This window comes from Heliconius melpomene, chromosome 10 (assembly GCF_056956725.1).
Source record: "Heliconius melpomene rosina isolate 202511_hmr_F chromosome 10, ASM5695672v1, whole genome shotgun sequence".
NCBI lineage: Eukaryota > Metazoa > Arthropoda > Insecta > Lepidoptera > Nymphalidae > Heliconius > Heliconius melpomene.
The window spans coordinates 14,359,760-14,377,319 of NC_140398.1; the positions used below are offsets into that span (position 1 = coordinate 14,359,760).

Below are 17,560 nucleotides of genomic sequence, written 5' to 3' on the forward strand. Positions count from 1 at the left end.
TTAATTAAATAATAGAATGTACTTTAAATCTATAAATATATTATTTATAATAGATGATTAATATCAATTTAAACTACATATATTTTAATACTTATATTCGAAAAACAATCACTGCATCTAAATAGCTATTAAAATAATAACATTCAATAACAAATTATAGACTACTGTAATAAAATCATAAATTTGAAAGTGGCATTACCGCCTCGGGCTACATTTAATTTGAATCTCTTGTTAATGTTCATATCGGGACTATCGTACAGACATAAGACGGCTAATTCGGCGTAACGTCAGAAAATACCATCTAATTACAACTCACGCCGAGCGTAACCGAACACAAATTAAAAATAATGACTGGCGGTTGAAATTTTTCTGGAATTCATTATTACAAAAGGAAGAAGCAATGCGAGCTCGACCGCCGACCGCCGCGCCGGTGGACGGGCAGCTGCAGAATTAAATTATGACCATTTGTATCCCTCGACTGGTTGGACGGCCAGGACGGTACACCTGCCCGGACCGCACCGATTGACACCTAGACCCATATAAACCCACGATAAGCTGAAAAAATCCTAACAATGATCCTTTTACAGCCATGTGAGAACTTATTATTGGTCCTTTACAAACTGAACCATTCATTTTTACATCTTTATACAATCCTGGCCATTAGCAGAGGCGTGGGCAGCGAGGGCTTACAGCCTAATAAAATATTGTATTGTCAAACCCAACAAAGACCCCAAGTGAACATCTTCATACAGAGACATCTCCATCATTGCCTATTGTTAACTTGAATTCCCTACGCCAGAACATTATTTTTAATCACAATTTATTGCCAACGTGGCAACTGTGATAGTACAGCTTAATCATGACGTATTCAAAGGTCTTATTTACCTTTAAAAAGATATATATAGGTATATTTATTATTACATCTATCTATATAAGTATTAAAATTATTTATTAATGTATATTAAGAAAATATTAATTATTTATAAATGTATATTAAGAAAATACCTTTTAATTAAAAATATAAACTTTTTCTACATTCTAAATACGACAAATATGTAGAACAATACATTTGCAGTAAATAAATAAATTTTATATATATTAAAGAAAAGCGTAACGTATATTTCCGCGCTTATTCTATTTTTCTTCATATTTACAAATATCTGACGGAATTATGGGCGAATCACTTATTGTAATTAAATAAAAGCCAGACTGAAAGCATCCGATGAAAGGCGACGTGGCCGTAAGGAGGACTGTTTGATGGTAATGATTTATGGCGACAGAGGAACGACGCGATTTCGCGTGTTTACGTTCATAAAATAAATGTGCTGTGATTTTTTTGTAGAGTTAGCTAAAGTGTCATTTTAGAAAATTAATGATATCTAAGAATTATATTATTTGTTTTTTGACATAGTATATATAATACTTTTTATTTAAAAAAATGTAGTAGCTTTCTAGTACGAAATAGCGACTGTAACTGGAACGAGCGGGGCATGAGCGGAAAAAATGTAACCACAGAAGCGGCAAGCAGACCGCAAAACTCGTTCGACTGCAATCATCTCGCGATACAGTTCTATATTTAGATGAACATTCCGTACTGGATTAGCAGAGCTGCAAGGTGCAAACTGTCAAGAACAAACACGCGCTAGCGACACAAAGTATAACGCTTATCGCTTAATGGAAACATAAACCAGCGTGCCTTTCGCTTTCTTAGAAAGATCTGTAAACACTGTTTTAAGGACCTGCTCGAAATGCTTACACTACTTATTTAAATATATTCTTACTCCTGTAAAAGTACTTAGGTCTCTATCTATATAAAATCATCATTAATGATTGCGGTACCGGCGAAGGGCCATTATGAAATTAAATCTTGTATAACGACCCAGACGCCCTTCTACATTGTCATAGTGACAAATACGAGAAAAACACTTACAAACAAAAACACATACAGATAAATTCATTGCACGTCGAGAACGTAAATGAAATACAAAACGCGACAATATTCGAATATTTTCGTCCAAATTTGAACGCGACAATAAGAAGAACGAGCGACAAGAGATCGCACTGAATGGGCCGCCATAAATCACATTAGACAATAAATTTTTTGATTAAATAGATATTTTATTCGATTTTAAATGCATGTCTTCATTCGTATTCATCAGAACCCAGATGCTTCCCATCACGAAGTCATTATATCCGCCTACTTTAAAAAAAAAACATCATTATTCTAGTAAATCACGTTCATTCATCCTGTCCAAAATCTCTCCTTTTAATCGAACGTGAGTCAGGAATTAATATTCGCAATCACGAGTTAGCATTGTGATATTGCCAGCTACTTAATATTCACCAGATGGCGTGGTGGCGCAGGAGCACTAGCGACGGTTGTGGGTTCGATTCCCATTTGAAGAAATAAGTTATTATTAATTTATTTATTTTATTTTCTCGCTTTAGCACCAAGCCAAAAGGACGACGTTGAGGTCTACCACGCAATAATTCGGCGGAAAGTAGAAAACGGAGTGCCTTAACACTAGATTCCCTCTGCCTATCAAGCTGAATACGGGATACAGCGTGAAGCTGATTTGATTTGACTTAATATTCACCACAAAACAAGTTTCTCTTAATCAAAATTATTAAGGCACTTATTGTTTTGAGTATTTCTTGGAGAATATGTCAGTCAGATCAAGATAATTCAACTTAAACACACCTACCGCGCGCGGGCGCCTCGTGAATGCTAAAAGCGATGTTGCACTCCTTCCCTGGAATTGAAAATGAGTTCGGTCCATGTTTTGTTTTAATAAACTCACATGTTTGCGTTCAAAGTAAAAGGTTTTTATTTGATTTGTTCGCGTATACTCGTAAGCGAAGTTTCAGTAACAACGGTCCGTCGTAAAGAGTATTATATCTTTATAGTATATATCAAAATGATTGATTGCGATGTAAATTTATAGTTCTATTAATATATTAGAATTTAGTTAATTCTTTGTGTATTTTATTTGGAATCAATTAAGATTTCTTATTGTCGATTTTGGTTTTAACATTAAACAAAATTTTAATATTAATATATGTATAAAGAAAATATCTATAATTGTTCTTTAAGAAATATACAGTCTAGACCAGCAAGAACGTGGTGAGAGCAAAACGAATCTAGCTCCGTACCAGCACATTGCACTCCAGGAACAAACCTATTGTTAGCGTCACACGCCACAGTAACTCACGGCGGCGCATCGATATTTATCCCATAGAATGGATATATAATTATATTATAATTACATTATTAATTTTTTTTTAAATGATAATTGTAGTTTTAGGTTATTATTAGAGGCCGCCGTGATGAAGAAGCACAGACTGACAGGTCGTAAGTTCGATTCCCACATGAGATAATATTTATTTTCATTTTCTCGCTCTAGAAGACAAAGCACATTCTTGTTTTCATTTCACTCATTTTAGAAGACAAGCGCAACGTTAAGTTCCGCAACTCTTATGTCTTGAAAAAGAGGTGAAAGACAGAGTGGACACTGGACTTCTTTTGCCTGCTCTACTATATTATGCGGTTTCATACTATATGTATGAAGCTAAAATAGCATATTATTTATAAATAATGTACACTTAGTACTTATTGATATTAATTTTATTAAAATAATATTTTTACTTATATATAATTTATATAAACTTTAATTTATTTAATAATGTTACAATTTGCAAACGTATGTTTCTTTATATTAAAATTCTGAGCATTTAAAATGAAATTAGAAACGCACGAAGTGAGCGCTTTAAGCATTAAACAGGACATAGGTCACTTTTTATCCTAGTTTACGTTAACCGTGGGAAGAATTATATTAAAATATCAATTATTTGACACTATCAGGACGCAGATTCATTATGAAAGAATAGAGAATAGAGAGTAAGAATCGATGCAAAATTTAGTCCGCCATCTCATATTAATGTTTCTAAATTTGCGTAAAATATCGAATGGATTGATTTGTCACTAGGCTCTCTATGTACTAGGTACTACAAACGTAAGCAAAATGAATAGATATGACTATGACTTACTTTGACTTATATTCCTATGTCCCCGAGTTGGGGCAGAGGGCATCCACAGAGTTTCGCCATTTTGCACGATCTTGAGCTTCTCGTTTAATTTCGTTCCAAGTCTTGCCAATCTTTTTCGCCTCGTCTAAAACTGAACGTCTCCAGGTTTGCTTGGGGCGGCCACGTTTGCGCTTTCCTTGAGGGTTCCAATCCATTGCCTGCTTCGGAATATGGCCGGGACCTCGGCGCAGCGTGTGCCCAATCCAGTTCCACTTGCGACGTTTGATTTGCTGGTCGATTGGAGATTCTCGGCAAAGTTCACGAAGGTTGACATTCGAAATTAATTCGGGCCAGTGGATACCAAGAATTTGGCGAAGACATCGATTTACGCAAACTTGAAGCTGGTGCGACACAGCTTTGGTTACCTTCCACGTTTCGCAACCATAAAGCAGCACTGACTTTATATTAGAGCCAAAGATCCTGAGTTTAACTCTACGGGTTAATTTACGTGACTGCCAAATGGGTCGTAGCTGCGTGAAAGTTGCTCGGGCCTTGGCAATTCGTGAAGAGATGTCCTGTTCTGTACCTCCTGCTACTGACACGACGCTACCGAGGTATGTGAAGTTGTGAACTTGTTCTACAATATCTGTGCCTATTTGCAGCGGTGTTGAGTTCTTGACTCCAGATCTCATCCCTTGGGTTTTTCGGATGTTAATTTTAAGCCCTATTTTAGATGCCTCTAGCTTCAGATCTTCAAGCTTTGACTGCATATCGTTGCGAGTATGGCTAAGTAGGCATATGTCATCAGCATAGTCCAGGTCTTCCAAGACATCGCTTATCCCCCATTCTATTCCACGGCGCCCCTTTTCACACACATTGCGCATAACATCGTCCAATGCAATCAAGAAGAGGAGAGGTGAGAGGAGGCAACCTTGCCGGACACCGGCATGCACGGTTACATCTTCGGAAAGAAGGCCATCGTGCAGAACTTTGCAAGAGCAACTCTTGTATAAGGCTTGCAGTAAATGTACGATTTTTGGCGGGACACCGATGGTGATCAGGCGGGACCATAAGCTAGACCATCTCAACGTGTCAAAGGCTTTTTCGAAATCGACAAAGGTTAGGTATAGCTCTCTCTGCCATTCTGATGCCTGTTCGAGTATGATGCGGAGGGTGTTGATTTGATCTATGCACGAACGGTTGGGGCGGAAGCCCGCCTGTTCGTTGCGAAGGAGTGGTTCATCGGCTCTTGATAGATAGATATGACTATGTAGAAGACAAATTGTTAAGAATATTTTTTTGGGTTCCGCACCCAAAAGGTAAAACGGTACTCTATTACTAAGATAATGTATTTCTGTTGCCGCTTTAACAGCAAATATGGCCTAAAAACAGACTAACATAAATATATAAGGACTTCCATAAAACATGACTTTTCTAATAATTTTCACAGTACGATATCATTCGTGCACGCATCCGACTCACACTTGACCGGTTTTCTTATAAATGACTGCATTGAAATTAGTCTGTCTTAATATCTCCGCACCAATTATAATGAAATGATTATGCGGTGTGTTCCCTCGCACACGTCTGACGATGAAGGTTTTAATTAAGGAGTATTGTTCAGCGACTCGCGGCGTGACTTTTAAAAACTTCGTCTTGGCGTGCCAGTTCCTCATATTGAATAGTCTTGAGTTCACTAGACCTACTTACTTATTCACTTTATAAAAGTGCCTGAGAAAATTAATTTATGATTTCTTTATTTTAAATATTTTTCTGGTTTCTGGACCGAAGATTCATGTAGCGAATATCCCACTAAATGTGAAATTTTATCACTTTCACGCTGTATCCCGCATGCAGCAGAATAAGCAGAAAGAAAACCTAGTATTAAAATACTCCGAACTCCACTTTCCGTTTCTCCTTTCCAATAATATGTTAGACGTATTATAAAAATAATTATTACCTAAATAATAGAAAGATTCAATACAATATTAAGTTCGAAACAACACAACAGTTATACGAGCTCGTAAATAGAGCAATACTAAAAGAAACAAAAGGGTATGGAAGTGAAAAAGTTTTTAAACACAACTACCGCCCGTTATTCTATGAATGGAGATTCGGACACGCTCCTATATTGATTTGATGTTTTGATATCGCAATCCGTTTGGCTGGCTGTTGTAATTTCTTGTAACAATAGCTTCGCTTCGCTTTTTTTGTATTTCAATGTTCATATTAATTGATTTTTATTTGTATGAACTATTTCAATAAAGATGAAACTGGATTATTGATAGAGGAATTTCAAAAATTAAATCATGGTTCACGCTGTATCCCGGTTGTAAAACACTCTATTTACCATTTTCCACAGAATTTTTCGAGGCATGCGTATTGAGTGGCGGAACTCAACGCCGGACTCATGCCTTGATACAGAGCGAAGAAATTAAATATTAATTAATATAAATAATGATGCATTTCCTCGAGTAGGGATTAAACCCACAACCATCATGGTACAGTCACATCTTTGTGCCTCATTCAATAAAAACCAAACTGAATTTTCAATGATATAGTAATATAATTATTTTTTTAATAAAACATATACTAAAACTATTTATTATACATTAAAAGTAAGCGAAACTCAATCGAAACTAATAAACAAATAGCAAGCGCAAGACTTACGCCAGACAAAAGTAAAACAAAACTGCGAGAAAGCGAATAGCGCCCGGGGCAATGCAGGAGAGTTAAAAATCAAAATGTTAGAGCGAGACAGAACAACGTTTACACCTGCTTGGTGGTTTTTTAAAATGCATCTTCCACAGTTGGTAAATAAGCATAAAAGAGAGATATTCTATCTAATTTAATCCTTTTTTTTTTATTTAGTTAGTATCACACCGGAGAAGTATATATTTTTTTATATATACATTTAAAAATTACACCTAATGGGAATCAAACCCAAAGCCATCGCATATAAAAACACACTATAGTAGCGTTAATATAGTAAACTATAAAAAAATATAATATTAAGAAAAATCCCAGCCAACCGATTACAGAGTCCATCTCAAACATGAAATTCCTATAGTTTTTGCGCCAGTAAAAACTGATATACCATCGACGTTCCCTATATTGAGTTAATGTCAGCCGTGATTGTATCTCCGTCCTGCTCACTCCTAGGTACCAGACATAGCATTGTTTCATGCAGGGTAGAATGGAATCGCATTTTATGGTAAGTTGGCGGGCCGGCAGGTGTACGCGCTGCACCTGCGACGCGGTCGGACGGACCGTGAGATGTGAGGTACAACGAACTCGCTGTTATACTTGACCGAGATCAAATCTGTATGTGTTTTTGAAATAAATTCTTTTTGATTATATTTTATTTATGTCAATATATATATTTTTGATTATTAATATTTGTATTTTGTTTTGAATAAGTAAATTAGATTTGTTTTTATAGTAAACTTGAAATCTATAATGATTGTGAGGAATAACACAAGAGTTAGTTAGTTCGCTTACTCAATACGCAATTCCTCCAGAATTCATAGTAAAATGAAGAACGGAGTGGCTTAACACTAGGTTCCCTCTGCCTCCCCTGCTGTTTACAAAATACAGCGTGAAATTAATAAAAAAAATGAAAGTTCAATTAGATAGCACAAAATTACTCCAAAATTACAGAAGCACTCAAAACTTATTAGCTTAACCTCAAATCTTACAAAACTGCATACTGAATTTAAATTGAATGTAATTGCATGCGAATCGAGAATCTATCGCTTAACTGGTAGAATTCCGCTAACAACTTCACCAACTAGCAAGGCGCCTTAACGAGTGTGTTGGTGGGTGAGATTCTGCGAGCAATTCTAACTGATTCTACATAAATTAGCTAATACGAGAGAGTACACAGTCCTGGAGACGCTGCTAGTAGATGCTAGATTAGGCAGCTAGTAATTTAAATTATCCATACATATTCCTTAATATATGAATATTAGAAGGAATTTATTTTAAAACGTATTTTTAAATGGTTTAAATAATAATAATTAATTTATTATTATATGAAAAATAATAATATTAAAACAAATTAAAAGTGAACGAAATATTAATTACTAAGTTGAAATACAATTTGTAAGAAGCTTTAACTTTTAATTTTGTTTATTAGACGACGAGGGAAAATTTCAATAATAGTGTTTGTGAAGTTTCCTCGCGTGTGTACCTATTTAATGTCGACCCGACAAGTTATACACTCTACGGTACGAAATTTGAAAGAGCTCAGTTTTCTTATTAAATCTCTCAAGCATACTGCGTTATATGCTTTAAAATATATGTAATGTAAAATATATATTTTGTAGGATATATTATTTTATTTTTAAATACTTAAATAAAATATAATAAGTAAATCGGTCGGTCAATCGGGTAGGCCGAGGGAACCTAGTGTTAAAGGCTCTCCGTTCTCCACTTTCCGTATTTTTTGCGTATTGCCATTAATTAAATAATTACATTTACAGTCACACTTTCTGCCCTTACACCACGATTTTTTTTTGACAAATATTTATAGCATATTTTTTAGATTATTAACAGTAAAAACAGGATTACCAACTAAAATATTAATAATCTCCAAAATATAAATAAAAAATATTTATATATTTGTTTAGTTTGTATATCCGCAAAACGGAAGAGGCGAATTCTATCCGGATATTGAATATTGATCGCACACCCTTAACCCTGATGTATCGCTCGTTAACGACTGAGATAGAGTGTTCGGTGCTTCATTGTAAAACAGAAGTCGAGTTTTAAATGACATTTGAGTAAATTTTAAAATTTCGAAATGTTCCACGAGGTAATTTTTTCTATATTATAATCTTTATGCATTTCCGTAATGTAGGAATACCGGCATAGGTAATATATTTATGCTTTTAATACTTTATTGCTTATCCATTTTAGATAGATATAGATAAAATACCAGAACCCAACGCCGCACTTATCTAACTGGCTAGGAGATCACAAATATTTAAATATCCATAAATTTGTGCCGAATAAAATTAAAAGGCTATTAATTTACCAATGAATTTATTTTTCATTACAAATGAAATTAAATTCTCAATAACAAAACCTTATAAAGGGAAAGGGTTAACTATTAATAAAATGAAAGATGAAATTACCTTACAGAACACACCGTAGATAGGTATAGTACCTACTTAATCAAAATATAATTTTGAATTTCATATGATATGTTTTTGAATCGTTTGTACTTATTCACCCCAATATCCGGGGGTTAATTATAATTAATCTCGGAAGGGTGCCTTTCACGATTGTTAGATACCAAGCCTTATTGAAAATAACAACCATAAGATCATTTTATTTTTATTATTATTTTATTAGTATTTAAATTTTTATATTATAATGGAATAAAAAGAGGGATACAGGGATAGTACGGCGGAATACGAAAAACGTAATGTTTTATCACTAGGCCTCTGTTGACCTATATGGAATACAGTGTAAAGCTGTCAAATAATAAAAAAATATGAAGTTAAAACTGCTAAAAATTCAAAACAATTGACTTTAAAATTCTAACATTTAAAGAAAAATTCTTTGTCATTCATACGTGGTAGAAAGAAACCCTTTGTGTTTACGAAATCGAAACAAAATATCTGTATAAATAATTCAAGATCTCTGGCAGGCTCTAGAACCTTTCTTAGCATAACCAAAACTATTCTAGCGAATATTCTAGAACGATAACCTTAGAATAAATACATAAGTTTATAAGATTTTTTGTTTGAAAATATTTAAAATGAGCCACAGCTATAGACATTTTTTTTATTTTTTTAGTCCATACGGTCGAATTATATAGGCTTCTCACAACTATGCTAAATATTATAACCGACGACTGCTACGAAATGTGCTTGCGAATGCCATCGATCATTCTATAGGTACTAATCTACGCAGCGGGTGTGAGTATTGCTTCTATTTACTTAATAATTTTTAACGACGGTCGCGATATTAACTTATCTTTATTGAAATAAAGAATTTAAAAAATATTAATTTATTAAAAGTACTGTAATTTATTAAAGAGGACACTTGTGCTTAAATTAGTTAGCGTCTAATGCATACACGATGAAAGTAGGACAAATGGACAACAATTTCAACAAAAGTTTCTCCAGATTGTTGTCCTACCAAAATAAAAAATATATATATTCTTAGTATTACAAAAAAGTTTTGTACCTATATACTCCTTTATCTATAAAATTTTTCAAGAATGATAGTCAGCTAAGCTATTGACGTAAGTTTATTTTGAAGTCCATTCATTATGTGCTAATGCCACCAGCGTATACTTATGTATTTTTACCCTGTATAATTATTTAATTAAACATTGCGGTATTTTCCTTACCGATTTTCAATTTGAATAAATTGTTCTATAATTCTCATAGAATTTATGGAATACTTAACCTAATTAGGTACGTAAGATTGTGGTTATTTTTCTAGTTTCGTACTGTATTTGTTGCAAAGTAGAAAAATATATTTTTTAATTATCTGTATAAAATACAAATATATATAGATAACATGGTCTCTTTGATAGCTAATAAAAATCTGGAAAAATAAAAAAATTCTACAATTTTTTTATAAATAATAAAGTATTTCTGACAGAAGCTGTAGTTTTTTCCTTAGTATTTAGTGCACAATAAAAGATCAACCCTCAGTCTACCCTGCAACTATTATTACTCAGTTTTGTTCACTAATTTCCTAAATATTTATGTCCAGGTCGCTCCAGTGCAATATGTAGGTATATATTTATAAAGATTTATGACGTTAAGTTTTCATAAAGTCGAACAAAACTCGCCGTGGCATATAATTTTAAAAGTAAGAAAAAAGCCAAAATATAGGTCCCACATTTCAAAACTTCGACCAAAGCAGAAAACACATAAATTGTGTAAGTAGTAATTTGATCGTTTATTATTTATGAAGATGAATCGCTGCCTAAAAATTTGAAAAGTTGTTATAAATTTTATAACCACTTAAGGCGCCTATTAACTTACGTTCGAGTTCTATAAGTGGTTGTAAAATTAGCCAATAAAGGACTTTATTTCACTGATAACTGACAGTTTATTTGAATAAAAGCCGATATGTGACGTCATAACGCAGCTTTACGTACTATAAAACCAATATCTCCGTATTTTATTACAATATTTTTGAGTTTGAACTCTTAATTGTCGGTTTTAAAATTTCTTCCATAAAATATAATGAAGAATTTTATTATATGAGCTTTGTATAGTATATGTTTTGATATCTGTAATTAAACTTTACTAGATACTTAGAGCTCAAATTACTTTATTTTATACTAATTAAATTTTTTTTTTTAGTTAATAATATTTTGACTTAAGTTTAGTTTTTTTATTTTATTGATAGCAAATTTTATATTATATACACAAAGGTATATTAAGTATATACAATTTTACGAAAAACTACTTCATCCATATAAAATGGCAGTTTTCTTTGTATATTATATTTGTATAGTAGTATAAACTATATTAATAAATAAACTATACTGCAGCTCCATAGCGGTCACTCATATAAAATATTCAGAGAAAGTGTACCCCTCTGTTAAAAGTGTAAAATACAAGTATTAAATGTACAGGATTGGAAGTTAGCAAAGTAAAATGTTTATGAATGTAAGAAGAAAGTTTCAGCTGGAAACTTTTAACGCTCTTTCGTGAAATGAGGATTACATGAGAACTGCGTTAGGTCAAACTCTTGCCCGTTGTTCTTATAACAGTTTGTTTATATTAAAAATGTTTCATAAATCATATTTTATATAGAAATAATTTTATTATAATAGTTATTCTGAATTCTGAATTTCTGAATGGTAATCGAACCCTCAACTGTCATGTTTACAGTTAGATGCTGTTCCACTGTGCTACGATGGCCTATTATATAGAAATATTATACTTTTTTAAACTTATAAAATGTATGAAATAAAAAGATCAATAAAAACATAGCTGTATCCGTTATCATCACAAGCAATTAGTTCAATATATTATGTATGAAAATAAATGATGATATGAAAATTAATGATGATGATATGATAAATGATTAAAATTATAATTAAAAGCTTTTTACTCTATCGCTAACAGCATAGTTATAATTAAAATAAATAAAATAGTTTTAGGTAATAAACTATGTTTGCGGTGCTTTAAGTCCTTTTAAATAAATTAAATAGTCAAAACTATATATACTAAAATACAAGCGTTTCACTGTATTTGCAAGTCGATTTGCAAGTTGAGATTCGCCACCCAACACACAATATTACTAAATTCATCAATCTCATGAAATATATTAACAGCAGGTAATAATAAAAAAATATTTTATATGAAGCCATATATGAAGTTTAAATAATTTATTACGAAATATTACAAATGAATTTTCTGAAAACAGTGTAGTAGAAATGTCAAACTGAAACTTTTAAGTAAAGTAAATAACGTACTTGAAAAGTTATTACCTACACCCGAAAGTTCCAGGCGAGGAAACTACAATACTAATGTCGTACAATTTAAAAGAAGAAACTTAAATAGAAATATTTTAATACAGTACAAATATTAAAATTTTCGAGGAGTCCATTTTATTTTATAATGAACACTTTTACGTGAGTAGTAAAGTAATATGAGAATATTCGACTGTCCTAATAAATATACCGATAAAATATTAAATATTGTATAGAATTACAACAAAAAAAGAGAAAAATTGTATTTATCTATTCTAGATACTAGCAAAATAAAAGAAAAACTACTTCCGTTATTGCTTCCATAATTAACACTTCCACAAATCGTGTATTGCCCACAAGAAGCGCCTAATTGCCTCGTTTATTATTAAGATACTATCGATTTAATTACATGGAACCTAATTAGTGATTTCAAGTGCATTGTCGATGGGTGTGCCGATATCGATATTAAACTATATACGTTCACTGAGTCACTCTCCAAGGCGGTCTTCACTCTAGTTCGATCAATTTAATGTTTACAACCGTCTTACTAATATCAAAGAAAACCGCCTCGTACTGACTAATTGGTGGTAATAGTATACAGACCTTTCGAGCGTCTATTAAATTTTAAGGCGAAATCATTTCATATCATCTTTCAACGTACGATAACCTCACTATTGATGTATTGGTGGTATATAGAAATTTCTCTTGTGGAAACTTTTGTATTATGTTTCTTTGTGACTTTAGTATCAAATATCTGAGGTTTACAGATATTTCAAATTTATACTGAATAATATTATTTACTGCATTTCTTTAGAAAATTACACATATAGTGCAAAAAAGTACATAAAAATGCAACTTAATTACGAACAAAATCAACTCGTAACATCAACTGAAAATATCAAAATGCTATGAAACTTAAATAATTTCAAACTTCACAAAGCTTTTAGAATGTAGCGAAATATATTTGTGTTAGAGATACCTCATACGGTACACTTCTAACGATTTTTTGCTCGAAAAATTCTTGAAAGAGATCCGACATAAATTATAAAATAAAACAAGACGTCCTTAGTTTCTATGAAAGATTGAACAGCATGGTTCAATGCACGTGTAATTTATGTATTTGTTTTTATATTTTTCTATATTGTCTTTAAACAGATGCATACCTTCTTACGACACTGATCTACTATATCGACAAAGAAATAAATAAATAAAGAATATAATAAATTGTTATTAAATAGTTTCCTAAATAGGAGTGGAGAACAGAAGTGTCTTAATGGGAACGGAGTGTCCTAACACTAGATTCCCAGTATTCCTCTGCCTACCCTGCCCTGCGGGATGCAGCGTGAAAGTAACACATAAATAGAAAAAAACTTAAATTTAAAAATGATGACTATAGGATTATTTTCATTTTGTTAAAAATATAAACACGCAATGCTTATTATATCAAAACATAAATGAATCATTAAGTTAAAAGCTCCTCATATATTATTAAAATAACAAATGATAATCTCCACATTAATCGCAGTTTTACAAACATTATATATTATGCAGTCAATCTTTTTCAAACGGGATTTCGGTCAGTTAAATATACGGGATAGGGGATTCTTATAGGTATTTGAAGGTGAATTTTCCTGTTTGCAATGTCCGTAGAGTGGAAATTCCTCGCATGCCTCACTTCACGGCTCGCTGACCGGAAATCTTATATTTATAATATAAAAGCTACACCAAAGCGCCAAAAACGTATCTTACCTACGTCAAATTTGAAGTAACGTCATGAAAGTTGTCTATTTACTCACTTTTCCTATGTATCAAGTGTCGCTTGTCACGTACCTACTAATTTATGAATTTTATTCAGTTGACCGTTTTACTTGGAACGTGCACGGTCGGTTAAATAGCGCTCGAGACCACGGAAGCGGTTTCTTTAGTCAAACAGAGAAGTTAGAGTGGTTTTACCGAGAGTCAACATAAACAACATTAAAATGAATAAACAATAAATTTCTTCTCGTATGTATAATAAAATAAATAATAAATAGTGTTTACGTGTGAGCATCTCTGCTACAATGGCTTTGATAAACCTATCTGTGGACCCCAATAAATTATACAGTCCAGAGATAGTAATGTAATAAAAATCCTGATATGGATATCATTAAAAGTTGAATAGAACTTGATATCAAATTAGTAGCAATAGTAAACGATAAGCACGTACATACCTTCAATACGATTATAATACTTCAAGTTTCAATGATTCATCCACAACATAAAACAGTTAAAGTTTAAATAATTCAGTCACTAAAATTCTTAGGCACAGGCACTTCCAAATCCAGTCCAGGGCACAAAACACGGAAAGAATAGAGTATATATTATTTTTCAGTTATGTTAAATGCGATCGGGCGTGCGTCGAAGTCGGAGCGCATGAAGGAGGGACGTGCTCTCCACCCGCAAGCAGAACGTAGACTGAGGATCTACGGCTTGAAACATTCTAAATATACACCCCCCGATGGTTTCCCGCGCACCCTACGAGCGCAACGCGTGTTCATGCAATTTTCTATAAATTTTCGCATAAGCTCCAAAGCCAAGCTGTCAAAAGCTGTTTTTGCAGGAGCTCAGCGGAGCCCGCTTTTGGCTGCATTCGCCATAATTGAATTACCTTTACCTAATACAGAATTTACCAAAATTGCTTTTAAACTTTTGTCTTTAATTGTATTAAAATATTTAATGTATGGTATAATGTGATCATTAAAATTTCATATATTTTATAAATTTTATATAATAATATGTTTTCTGTAATTCAAAAGAAAATAAAGGAACTTTATTGGATCAGTTTGGTGTCCATCTGTCCGTCGGTCAAGACCTTTTATCTTAACATAGCTTAGAGGTATCAAGTTGAAATTAATATAAGGTATGCAAATCTAACCAGGTGGACCGACGACCTTAAGAAGACAGCGGGAACCTGCTGGATTCAAAGGGCGCAGGACCGGACGGAGTGGCGAGCATTGGGGGAGGCCTGTGTCCAGCAGTGGACCTTAAAAGGCTGATGGATGATGGATGCAAATCTAAAGTCTTATTCCACAGAAAAAAGTAAGTTTTAAGGGAATATTATACAATAGCAATAAATGGGTTATTTCTATAATTCAATATTTTACTTCAACTTAATTACATACAATTAGTTTAGTCACAACGTTATACTGAGTTTTGGCGTTATTTATTGTACCTAACATGACGAATGTAATTTCTACAAGTTTATTTAACCTTTGTAATTAGAGTATATTAGGATCGAATGTAATAAGCATTAAATGCCACGAGTGAAATTTTAATTTTATGAACATCTTTAAGCAATATTATATATTGATTAAAGATATGATGGTTGTAGGTTTAATTCCAGTCCGGTGCAATATTTAGTCGTATATATATATTTTTTACATACTGGTTTAGCAGAAAAGAGTTTTGGTGGAGAAAGTAGAAATTTATCGCTAAAATTTTTCTTCTTAATCTTCTTCTTATTCTATCCATCGATATATTTAGAGAGCAAGATGCATTATGCGGGAGATAGTAAAAGAAATAAATTAAACTATGTAATTATGGGAACAACTATATTTGAAATAAATAAAAATCTATTTACAATATTCATTTCATACCGGTTAGTGCTATTTTCTATTATACAGTCATTTTGGACCATTGCCACGTCCAGGAGCGCCAAGTTCATCCTTTTTTTACTAACAAACCGCGTTAATTGTTATTTCTTACTAAAAGAGTACAATAAAGTAGCCTGTAAAACATAATATTTATTTTTTCGCTTTGCATATTATAGAAGGGTAGACAGAAAAGACTGGGCCGGCCATGTCTCCAGACGTACCGACGGTCGATGGAACCGATACGTGCTAGAGTGGAGAACGCGCTTAGGCAAGCGTAGTGTAGGACGCCCCAGCACGATGGACAGACGATTTAAAGAAGGTGGCTGGCACCGGATGGATGCGAGAAGCCCAAGACCGGGTTGGTTGGCGCTTGATGAGGGAGGCCTACGTTCAGCAGTGGACGGCGATAGGCTGATGAAAAAAAAAAGACAGAAAAGTAACCTAAAGAACGAAGCTGGAAGGAAGGAACCTAAAGTTAAGATGCTCCTATCCACAAACTATCTAATATATTAAAACTAACACATCAATATAATGTAACCCATAAGATCTATATATTTTCTTAGAACATCTCTTTCCCATAGAAAGACCAAGAAAACATAAATTTTCTCGTACAGTTAACAATATACGTTTTTCTTTCTTTTTCTTTTATCATCTATTTGGCGTGATGCCAATATCATAGCGGGGTTAACATCAACTGACTGATGTTACTGGGCGATGCTGCGTTTGTCACCGCCCACTGAACGTCAGGAAGCCGACGAGATTGTGATCTGTGAGTCAGAGTAACAATGACAAATTCAATTAAAATAACTGATTTGTGTTATTGTTAAGCTATTTACTTGTAAGTTTATTGGATTAAAGATATGAGATGTTAAGAAAAGTTAAATTTGAAAGTTGAAAATATATTGATTGAATGGATCAGGAATAAGCCGTTGTGACGCAGTGGTGAGAACAGCAACGTTAGATTGTAAGCACGGTGGTTCTAGGTTCAATCAACTCTTAACAAAGGTTCAAATTTGTCAACTTGTAATACTAGATTAATTCAACCTAGGGTAGGAAAGTAGCGTGAATGTGACATTGCAAAACTTATATTTATTTTAGCAAACTTGGTAATGTAAAAATAAAGTAAATAACTTAGAAAAGAAAGCCTTCCTTCCACAGGGGCACTATATATAACATATAATTAAATATATAATTTAATATATAATTAAAATAATAAAAAATATTTTTAAAAAATAAATTATACTTACAAAACTATATAAATAGCAAATACTAGTACAAACTAACATAAATAACAAACGTAATACAAGACAGAATATTAGTTCCGACTTATACGACACAGATAATCTATTTGATAGACTAACGAGCTTCTAATCTGCTGCCGGGGGTTTGTTTACATAGGGCTATCCGTTTATATGACGACAAAGACGGCGTGGTGTTTACACTCTCTTGA

The 17,560-nt window shown here is 32.9% G+C and overlaps 1 protein-coding gene across 1 annotated transcript in view; it reads right to left on the reverse strand.

Annotated features, from left to right (window-relative positions):
* LOC146535808 (uncharacterized) overlaps nucleotides 1–14,940 on the reverse strand; it is a 60,588-nt gene extending 45,648 nt beyond the window's left edge. Inside the window, exon 1 of the mRNA XM_085191522.1 lies at nucleotides 14,689–14,940. The gene's annotated coding sequence lies outside the window, so the exon portion shown is untranslated. The remainder of the gene's footprint in view (nucleotides 1–14,688) is intronic.
* Between the last annotated feature and the right edge of the window lie 2,620 nt (nucleotides 14,941–17,560).